This window comes from Acinonyx jubatus, chromosome A1 (assembly GCF_027475565.1).
Source record: "Acinonyx jubatus isolate Ajub_Pintada_27869175 chromosome A1, VMU_Ajub_asm_v1.0, whole genome shotgun sequence".
Lineage (NCBI taxonomy): Eukaryota > Metazoa > Chordata > Mammalia > Carnivora > Felidae > Acinonyx > Acinonyx jubatus.
Window position 1 is genome coordinate 22,734,408 of NC_069380.1, and position 8,878 is coordinate 22,743,285.

Genomic DNA, 8,878 nt, shown 5'->3' on the forward strand with positions numbered 1-8,878 from the left:
AATGATCACGAGTGTGCCGTGTGTTAACAAAAATGAAGGACCACTGTGCTGTGGGGGCATAGAACAGGGGACCTGGGCTCATCTGGGGTACAGAGAAGTTCTCTGTGAGGAAGGGACATTTTAACTGAAGCCTGGAGGACATGCACAAAGGGGAGGAGGGGAGACCTTCTGTGACTGCCTGAGGAACTAAGAGAGGTCGGTGTGGCTGGAATTCCTAGAGCGGGGAGACATGCGGCATGTGGTGATGCTGGATAACAGAGGGCCAGGGATGCCATAATAAGGATTTGGTGTTTTATTCTAAGGGCCTTGGGTAACTACTGAAGACTGCTTAGCTGCAGAAAGGAGAAGATAGAGGTCATTGGGAGGATTGTGCAGTCCCCCAGGAGAGGGAGGCTGGCAGGATGAGCAAGGATGGGGGCAGCAGGGACACAGGGAGTGGATGCGGCCAAAATAGATCCAGGAGGTAGAATGAGCAGAACCCGGCAATTGACTGGATGTAGAGGATGAGGGGGAAGGAGGAGTCAAGGTTTCTGACTCGAGTCAGGTTTTGATAATGGAAATAAAAATGGACAACAGAAACAGAAGCAGATTTGGATTCAGGGATTAACAGTGATGGATTGAATTTCAGGGGTGTTGACACAGAAGTGAATGTGCCAAGGAGGCACTTGGCTTGTAGGGGTTAGGAAAGAGGAATTTCTTTGACTCTAAGACGGACGTTTTTCTTTTTTTCTTTTTTAAAAGTGTATTTATTTACTTGTTTATTTATTTGTTTATTTAGAGAGCACACAAGTTGGGGAGGGGCAGAGAGAAAGAGAGACAGAATCCCAAGCAGGCTGTGCACGGTCAGCACAGAGCCAGATGAAAAGGTTCTAACTCTGGAACCGTGAGACCACGACCTGAGCTGAGATTAAGAGTCAGGCACTTAAGTGACTGTACCATGCAGGTGTCCCTAAGATGGACATTTTTCATGTTTACTACTTCTGAAATTAGAATGTGGCTTAAAAATAGTTTATTAAAAATAGTGTTTTAATGGTGAACTATAATTGATGATGTCTTAAAATAGACAATAGTCTGTAAAATAAGACTATTTCATAAAAACATAGCTAATTTGGGGCGCCTGGGTGGCGCAGTCGGTTAAGCGTCCAACTTCAGCCAGGTCACGATCTCGCGGTCCGGGAGTTCGAGCCCAGCGTCAGGCTCTGGGCTGATGTCTCAGAGCCTGGAGCCTGTTTCCGATTCTGTGTCTCCCTCTCTCTCTGCCCCTCCCCCGTTCATGCTCTGTCTCTCTCTGTCCCAAAAATAAATAAACGTTGAAAAAAAAAATTTAAAAAAAACGTAGCTAATTTGGGGGTACCTGGGTGTTTTGGTCCATTAAGTGACCAACTCTTGATTTCAGCTCAGGTTATGATCTCACGGTTCATGAATTCAAGCCCTGCATCAAGCTCTGCGCTGACAGTGTGGAGCCTGCTTGGGATTCTGTGTGTGTGTGTGTGTGTGTGTGTGTGTGTGTGTCTGCCCCTCCCCCACTCACTCTGTCTCTCAAAAATGAACAGATACTCTTTAAAAAAAGTAACTAATTTGTATTTAATGATTTTTGAGAAATCAGAGAAGGACAGACTTTAAAACACTCTTTTACCTTAAACTTAAAAAAAAAGGTCACATTCAATGAAAGTAAAATTCAGCAGTAGCACTAAATTTTAGCACAAATGCCAAGCTGGTAAAGTTCAAGTAATGACGCTTTAATCATAACTGTTAGGAGCTTGAGGTGTCTGTTCTTTCTAAGTCTATGCCATTCCTTCTTCCCGTTTCTACCTCCAACACGATTTTGCCTCCGGGTTAACTTGATGTTAACTTGATTAGCTGTCTCTGTCTCCACATTTACAAAGGTATGCTTTGTCAACCTTGGATAGAATAATGTGCCTTTGAAATTCAATCCATCATCCCTTTTTCCCAGAGTGTAAAATGCTGAACCTTTTCCTGTAACTATGGCAGTGTTTCCCATACCCTGCCCTACCCCCACCCCCCTCAGCCACACATGGGAGACAAGAGCTAAAGAAAGAGTTATGTTAGTTTAGGAGAAGAAAAAGACTTAGTGACATCCCTTTCTCAAATCCTACATCATTCAGTCTCTGAGTTGTATTTTGGCCAATATGCTATGTTCCATTGTTAATTTAATATTCATAACTGTGCATATAACCTTCCCAATTAGATTTTCACTTGGCAGGGGAACAAACAGCCATAGCTACTCCCTACATACCTGGGTTACAGTCTTTACCTGGCTTTTTGCTCCAATTCCACCAGATCATTCTGGGTCTTTCAATTAAGACCCGGGTGTTGCACAGAGACCTCGCATTTTGGCCTAGTACAGCCAAAGCTCAAGGGAGCTTTTCATTTTAAGGTTATTCATTTTATTTTGAGAGACAGAGAAAGAGAGCACGAGTGGGGAGGGGCAGAGAGAAAGTGAGAGACAGAGAATCCCAAGCAGGCTCAGGCACTGTCGGCCCAAAGCCCGACACAGGGCTCAAACCCACTAACTGTGAGATCATGACCGGAGCCGAAGAATCAGACTCCTAACCGGCTGAGCCACCCACGCGCTCTTCAAAGTTAACTTTTTATTGCAACAAAATACACAGGGCACAAAATTTATCATCTTAATCATTTTTAAATTTACAGTTCGGTGGTGGCAGATAGATTCATCATGCTACCCAACTATCACCACCATCCATCTCTCATGGAAACTTTTATGAATTCTGTGTCATCCTTGTGCAGGGGCCACGCTAATCTCTGTATTGTTCCGATTTTAGTATTATGTGCTGCTGAAGCCAGCACTCTCAAGAAAACTTTTAAAAACAAAACTTTACTTCCCAACTTGCCTATGGGGCCAGCATTACCCTAATACCCAAACCAGATAAAAATACAACAAAGAAAATTACAGACTAATAAATAGCTCTCATGAACACAGATGCAAAAATCCTCAACAAAATAATAGCAAATCGAACCCAACAATGTATAAAAATAATTATGCACTGTGACCAAGTTGGATTTTTTCCAGAAACGCAAGACTGGTTCAACATTTGAAAATCAATGAATGTAATCCACCGTATCAACAGACTAAAGAAAAGAAATCATATGATCATATGGATTGATGCAGAAAAAGCATTGACAAAATCTAACACCTAGTTATGATGAAAACTTTCAGCAAACCTAGGAATAAAGAGAAACTTTCTCAACGTGATTTTTAAAGATCTACAAAAAAACCTATGTTCAACATCCTACCTAATTGTGAGAAAATGTGTACCGTTTTTAAGGTTGGGAAAGGGGCAAGTATGTCCTCTCTCACCACTCCTATTTAGCAACATACTGAAACTCCTAGCTAGTGCAATAAGACAATAGAAGGAAATAAAAGGTAAATAGTTAGAGAAGGAAGAACTAAAACAGATCTTTACTCAGAAACAAAGGTAGGCACCTCAAGTCCCTTTTAGAATTTGTAGACTTTTAAAAATTGCATATTTGTTTTCTAGTTCAAAGATTTCTACTCTTATTTTTATTATTGCTTTCTTTCTATTTCCTTGTGTTTAAGTTGCTGTTCTTTTTTTAGCTTCTTAAGATGAAAGCTTAAATCGTCTGGATTTTCTATTTTTGCTCTTCTCAAATATATACAATTAAAGCTATGAATTTCCCTGAGTCCTGCATTATCTGCACCCCAAATGTTTTGATATGTCATATTTTCATTATTATTCCATTGAAAACAATTTATAATTTCACTGCAATTATTTCTTAGACCTACAAGCTGTTTAAAAATGTGTTGCTTATGGAGCACCTGGGTGGTTCAGTTGGTTAGGTGACCGACTCTTGATTTCAGGTCGTGATCTTGAGGTTTGTGGGATTGAGCCCTACGTTGGCCCTACCTGGGCCTGCATTGGGCTCTGAGCTGTCAACACGGAGGCTGATTGGTATTCTCTCTGTTCTTCACTCTCTGCCCCTCCCCTGCTTGCTCTCTCTCTCTCTCTCTCAAAATAAATAAATAAACATTAAAAAATGTGTTGTTTAAGAAACAAAACAGATGAACGTATGGGAAGGGTGGGGGGAAGAGAAGGGAGGGAAACAAACCACAAGAAACTCTTAAAAAAATTTTTTTAATGTTTATTTATTTTTGAGAGAGAGAGAGAGAGAGAGAGGGAGAAAACATGAGTGGGGGAGGGGTGAGAAAGTGGGGGACAGAGGATCTGAAGCAGGCTCTGTGCTGACAGCAGAGAGGGCTCAAACTCACAAACCATGAGATCATGACCTGAGCCAAAGCTAGACGCTTAACCGACTGAACCACACAGCGGCCAAAACCACAAGAGACTCTTAACGATAGAGAACATACTGAGGGTTGATGGAGGGAGGTGAGTGGAGGATGGTCTAGACCGGGGATGGGTACTAAGAAGGACACTTGTGATGAGCTCTGGGTGTTGTATGTAAGTGATGAATCATTGAATTCTACTCCTGAAACCAATATTGCATTGTATGTTAACTAAGATTTAAAGAAAAATAAAAATGTGTTGCTTAATTTTCAAACATTTGCTTCCTTTTATTGATTTCTAGTTTGATTCCACTGTAGTCAAAAAAACACATTTTGTATGATCTCAGTCCTTAGGAATTGTTTGAGCCTTGCTCTATGCCTAGCCGACAGTCCATTTTGATAAGTGCTCATAAGCTCTTGAAAACATGTATTGAAAACATGGCAGTTGGTAAGTGCAAAGTTCTGTATATGTCAGGCCGATTTGGTTGTTCTTGTTCAGGTTTTCTATATCCTTGCTGATTTTTTGTGTGCTTGTCCTATCTGCTATGGAAAGAGGTGCGAAAATCTCCCATGATTGTTAATTTATCCGTTTCTTCTTTTCTGTCAACTTTGCTTAGCATATATTGAAACTATGCTACATTTTTCACCAGTTAATGATACGTTATAAATTATTAGGTGTGTGCAAATTAAGGACTCTTTTATCTGATGCGAGTTGACATTTTTATCATTATGAAATGTCTCTTTTTCATCTCTAGAAATATTTCTGCCCCTGAAGTCTTTGCTGTCTGATACTAATATAGCTAAACCAGCTTTCTTTTGGTCAGTGTTGGCATGGCATATTTTTTTGTCCATTCTTTTTTCTTTAAAACTTTGTGTTTTTATATTTAAGTTGGGTCTGTAGTAAATAGCCCATCTACTTTGCTTTTTTATCCAAAAGCAATTTTGGCCTTTTAATTGGATAATCATCTATTAACATTTAATGTAATGTTTATATTTACTATCTTGTTATATGTTTCTATTTCTGTTCTTTATTCCTTTATTTCTTCTTTCTTGTCTGTTTTTGGGAGAAGAATCAGGTACTTTTTTTTTATTATTCTATTTTTTTAATCTTATTTTAGCCTACTGGTTATTAGCTTTTAGAGGCTCTGGATTATTTTGTGTGTGTGTGTGTGTGTGTGTGTGTGTGTGTTTTAAAAGAAAGGCAAATGGTGCAGACAGGTCACCTTAATCCTGTCAAGGATTGGTTTTAGGCTTTGTTAGAATTGGTCCTTTGGGTTTACCTGCATTACCAGGCTATGGTCTTTCTGGGGTCTCAATCAGAGGTTTGGGTGTTGCTATTTCTCATTGGTGGGCCTTGTACTCCACCCTCAATCTCTTCAGTCTCTGCTGCTGTAAAACCTTTGCACAGAGCTTCAGCCACCCAGCTGCTGCTTTCTGTTAGCTTTCCTGTGGTTGCGGCTGCACAGGCTTAGCTTGGGAGTTAGCAAACATCTCCATGGGAGATCGCGTCTAGCCTTCAGGGTTCACTTGTCTGTAGTTCCCTCCTCTGTGAGATTTTACCACCTACATCCCAGCCATTTTGGCACCTTTGAACTCCAATCTGTCTCCTCAGCCCAATAGAATAATCAAGTTAACAGCTACTTACTCTATTCCCTGCCCTGTGAATTGGCCAGAGTGTACATGTGCTTGATGTGTTTACCTTCTCTTAGGGATCGTCTTGGTTACCCTTCAATGCCTTCAAATGCTTGTGTTACATGTTCTGTCCAGCTGTTAATAGTTGTTTTCAGAGGGATAGTTGGTTCAATATAAACTATTCTGTTATGGCTGGAATCATAAGTTTTCCTCTATTACACTTTGGGACACTCTGTATTATAAACAAAATATCTAAAACAACTCAAGAACTCTAAAATCTAAAAATTTAAAAACTCTATCACCATCCTCAAGGGTTTCCAACTCAGAATTCTGTTTAGATTGAATGCTCTTCCTTTCTCATCTTCAGTTTGGTTTTTTGACAGGAGCTTTGTACTTGGACTGAGAAAGTGAAGGTTTGGTTTCTAGACTTCTATATAAAAATTATATAATCCTGGACAAAACTCTTCCTTTTACCACCTTGGTTTTATAATTAGTCAAAGAGGATGGCCATTAATGCCTGCCTGCCTTAACTCTTTTCAGGAATAAGCAAGACAATTCTTCCCCTGTCTTCCTAACAGAGATGGTGTTCCATCAGCTTAACCATGAAAGCAAGGTTCACAAGGGTGCCATCCCCATAGAGACATGGAGGCTTTCACGATTTTCCAGCTCTTGGAGAATTTCTTCTCATGCCCTATTTTTCTTTTTCTCGCCTTAATTAGAGCTGTGAATCAGACACAGATATGATTGCTGTTTCTTCCGCCATCTGGGTCAGATTGTCCTGCCTAACCCTTAGAATAAAAAAGAACACAGGTGTTTGAGTGGGATGTTGGTTTGGGAGAGCTGGCTGGCCCAGTGAGCCTGACCAGAGACCATTTCCTGTAGACAGGCCATAGAGGAACCCAAACTATCAGAAAGGTTTTTGCTTGGTTTGGAAACAGAATAGAAAAAGCCATTTATGTGATTCCAAGATCAAATGGCATTAAGCTTGGACAGCCAGATGGGTATGTTGTTATGAGTGGAATTATGTTTTAACTTTAATTTTTGGGCTTGATGGGGCAAGGCTTTAGTGGCACAACTCCACTTTGTCTCTGACTCTGCTTTTTCTAGGTTTTATCTCTGACTAATCCCCTTCTGGTTGGGAGAGCTTTGTTTAGGTATTTTATTAAAGTCAACCCAGTTGGTGTCTTGCTGTCCATTCATGTTCAACTCACATCTCTGCTCAGATGCTTTATGTGTTCAGTTTACAGATTGGCTCTTCCAGCATTGTTGCTTCCTGTTCCTAAATTTGGGGAGAGGACCTATTATAACCTCCGTGTCCAAACCTATTACATAGGTTATTTATATATTTATCTCTTTTGACCTTCACACCAGGTTCTTTATATATTTACGTCCTTTGACCTTCACCCCAGTCTGGAAGGTCATCACGTTCCTTTTACAGATTTAGAAACTGAGGATCACAGAGACTAAGACATCTGCTCAAGTTCACAAAGCTTGAATGGTACAGAGAATGTTCAAACTCAGGTCTGACCTCAAACTCAGAGTTCTGCCTTCTGCTGTTGCTGCAAAGTAAGTACTACATGGGTGAATCACTCAAATTCTCATGTCACCTGCAGAAGAAAAGGGACCTAAAAAATAGTGATTTAGTCAAAGAACCCTCCAATCTAGCATACCTTCATGTCTTTCTATCTTAATTCATGTGTCTCTTCCTAGAATTCTGCTCCTATTTACTGATTACTTACTATGCTGAGAACACATCGAGTATAAGTAGGGACAACCTACTCATTCTCATTTAACAGCTTGTTAAATTATGACATTTTTCATCTTCCAAATGTGCATAACTTTTGACCAGCTGTTCTACTTTAGGAATTATACACATATGCTCATAAAGCTACAGTCTAAGCATATTGATAAACATATAAAGAAATGCAAAGTCTGCAACTTCAAATTGATTTAAGTCCATAAACAAATAAAAAACTACTATCATTCAGGTTTCTACCTGAACCAGTAGTGTGCGTGTGTATGTGTGTGTGTATTATATTGTTTTATTCATGACAGAGAGATTTATTACAAGGAGTTGGCTTATGCAATTGTGTAGCTGGCTAGGCAAGTCTGAAATCTGTAGGGCAGGTCAACAGGAAGGGGAGGCTGGAAAATTTTAGGCAGAAGCTGATGCTATAATTCCACAGGTGGATTTCTTTTCCCTCAGAGAAACTGCAGGTTTGCTTTATTTTTATTTTTATTTTTTTTAACGTTTATTTTATTATTAAGAGACAGAGCGCAAATAGGGGAGGGGCAGAGAGAGAGGGAGACACAGAATCTGAAGCAGGCTCCAGGCTCTGAGCTGTCAGCACAGAGCCCAATGCAGGGCTTGAACTCATGGACCCCGAGATCATGACCTGAGCTGAAGTTGGATGCTTAACCGACTGAGCCACCCAGGTGCCCCAAAAGTAATCCCCCTTTACTTAAAGTCAATTTAAGTAAATTTTAATACCACATACAGAGTGCCTTCACAGCAACACCTAGACTGGTGTTTGACTGAATGATGGGGTACTATAGCCTGACCACAGCATAAAACAAACTAGCACAAGAGGGTAAACTATCAGTAGAAATGGTAAATAGAGATGATCAGCAAGCTATAGTAATATGGAAAAACATTTTAAAAACAGGTTAAAATATGTTACTAAAGTATGTTGTTAAAGCATGCATTCAGTGGAAGAAACAGAGAAGCTAAATCAAAGTGTTTGAATAATAAATTTATTGGTTTACAGCACAGGAAAACCAGAAATAAGGTGGAGTGCTTTGGCTCTGGCCATCTGTATGGCCCTCTGTCCTTTGCTGGCTCCATGCTCTGTTGCTTGACAGGTGGCTGCCCCAGTTCCAGGCCTCATCTGCATGAGGAAGAGAGAGATCATATCTTCCTATTACTCTCTGAAGAGTAAGAAACTTATTAAGTGCCTCCAG

At 40.2% G+C, this 8,878-nt stretch overlaps 1 non-coding gene across 1 annotated transcript; it reads right to left on the minus strand.

Moving 5' to 3' along the window:
* Positions 1 to 2,724: 2,724 nt before the first annotated feature.
* Positions 2,725 to 2,829, minus strand: LOC113601197 (U6 spliceosomal RNA). Its single transcript, XR_003422351.1, has one exon. It is a non-coding gene; the product is annotated as a U6 spliceosomal RNA (small nuclear RNA).
* Positions 2,830 to 8,878: the final 6,049 nt, after the last annotated feature.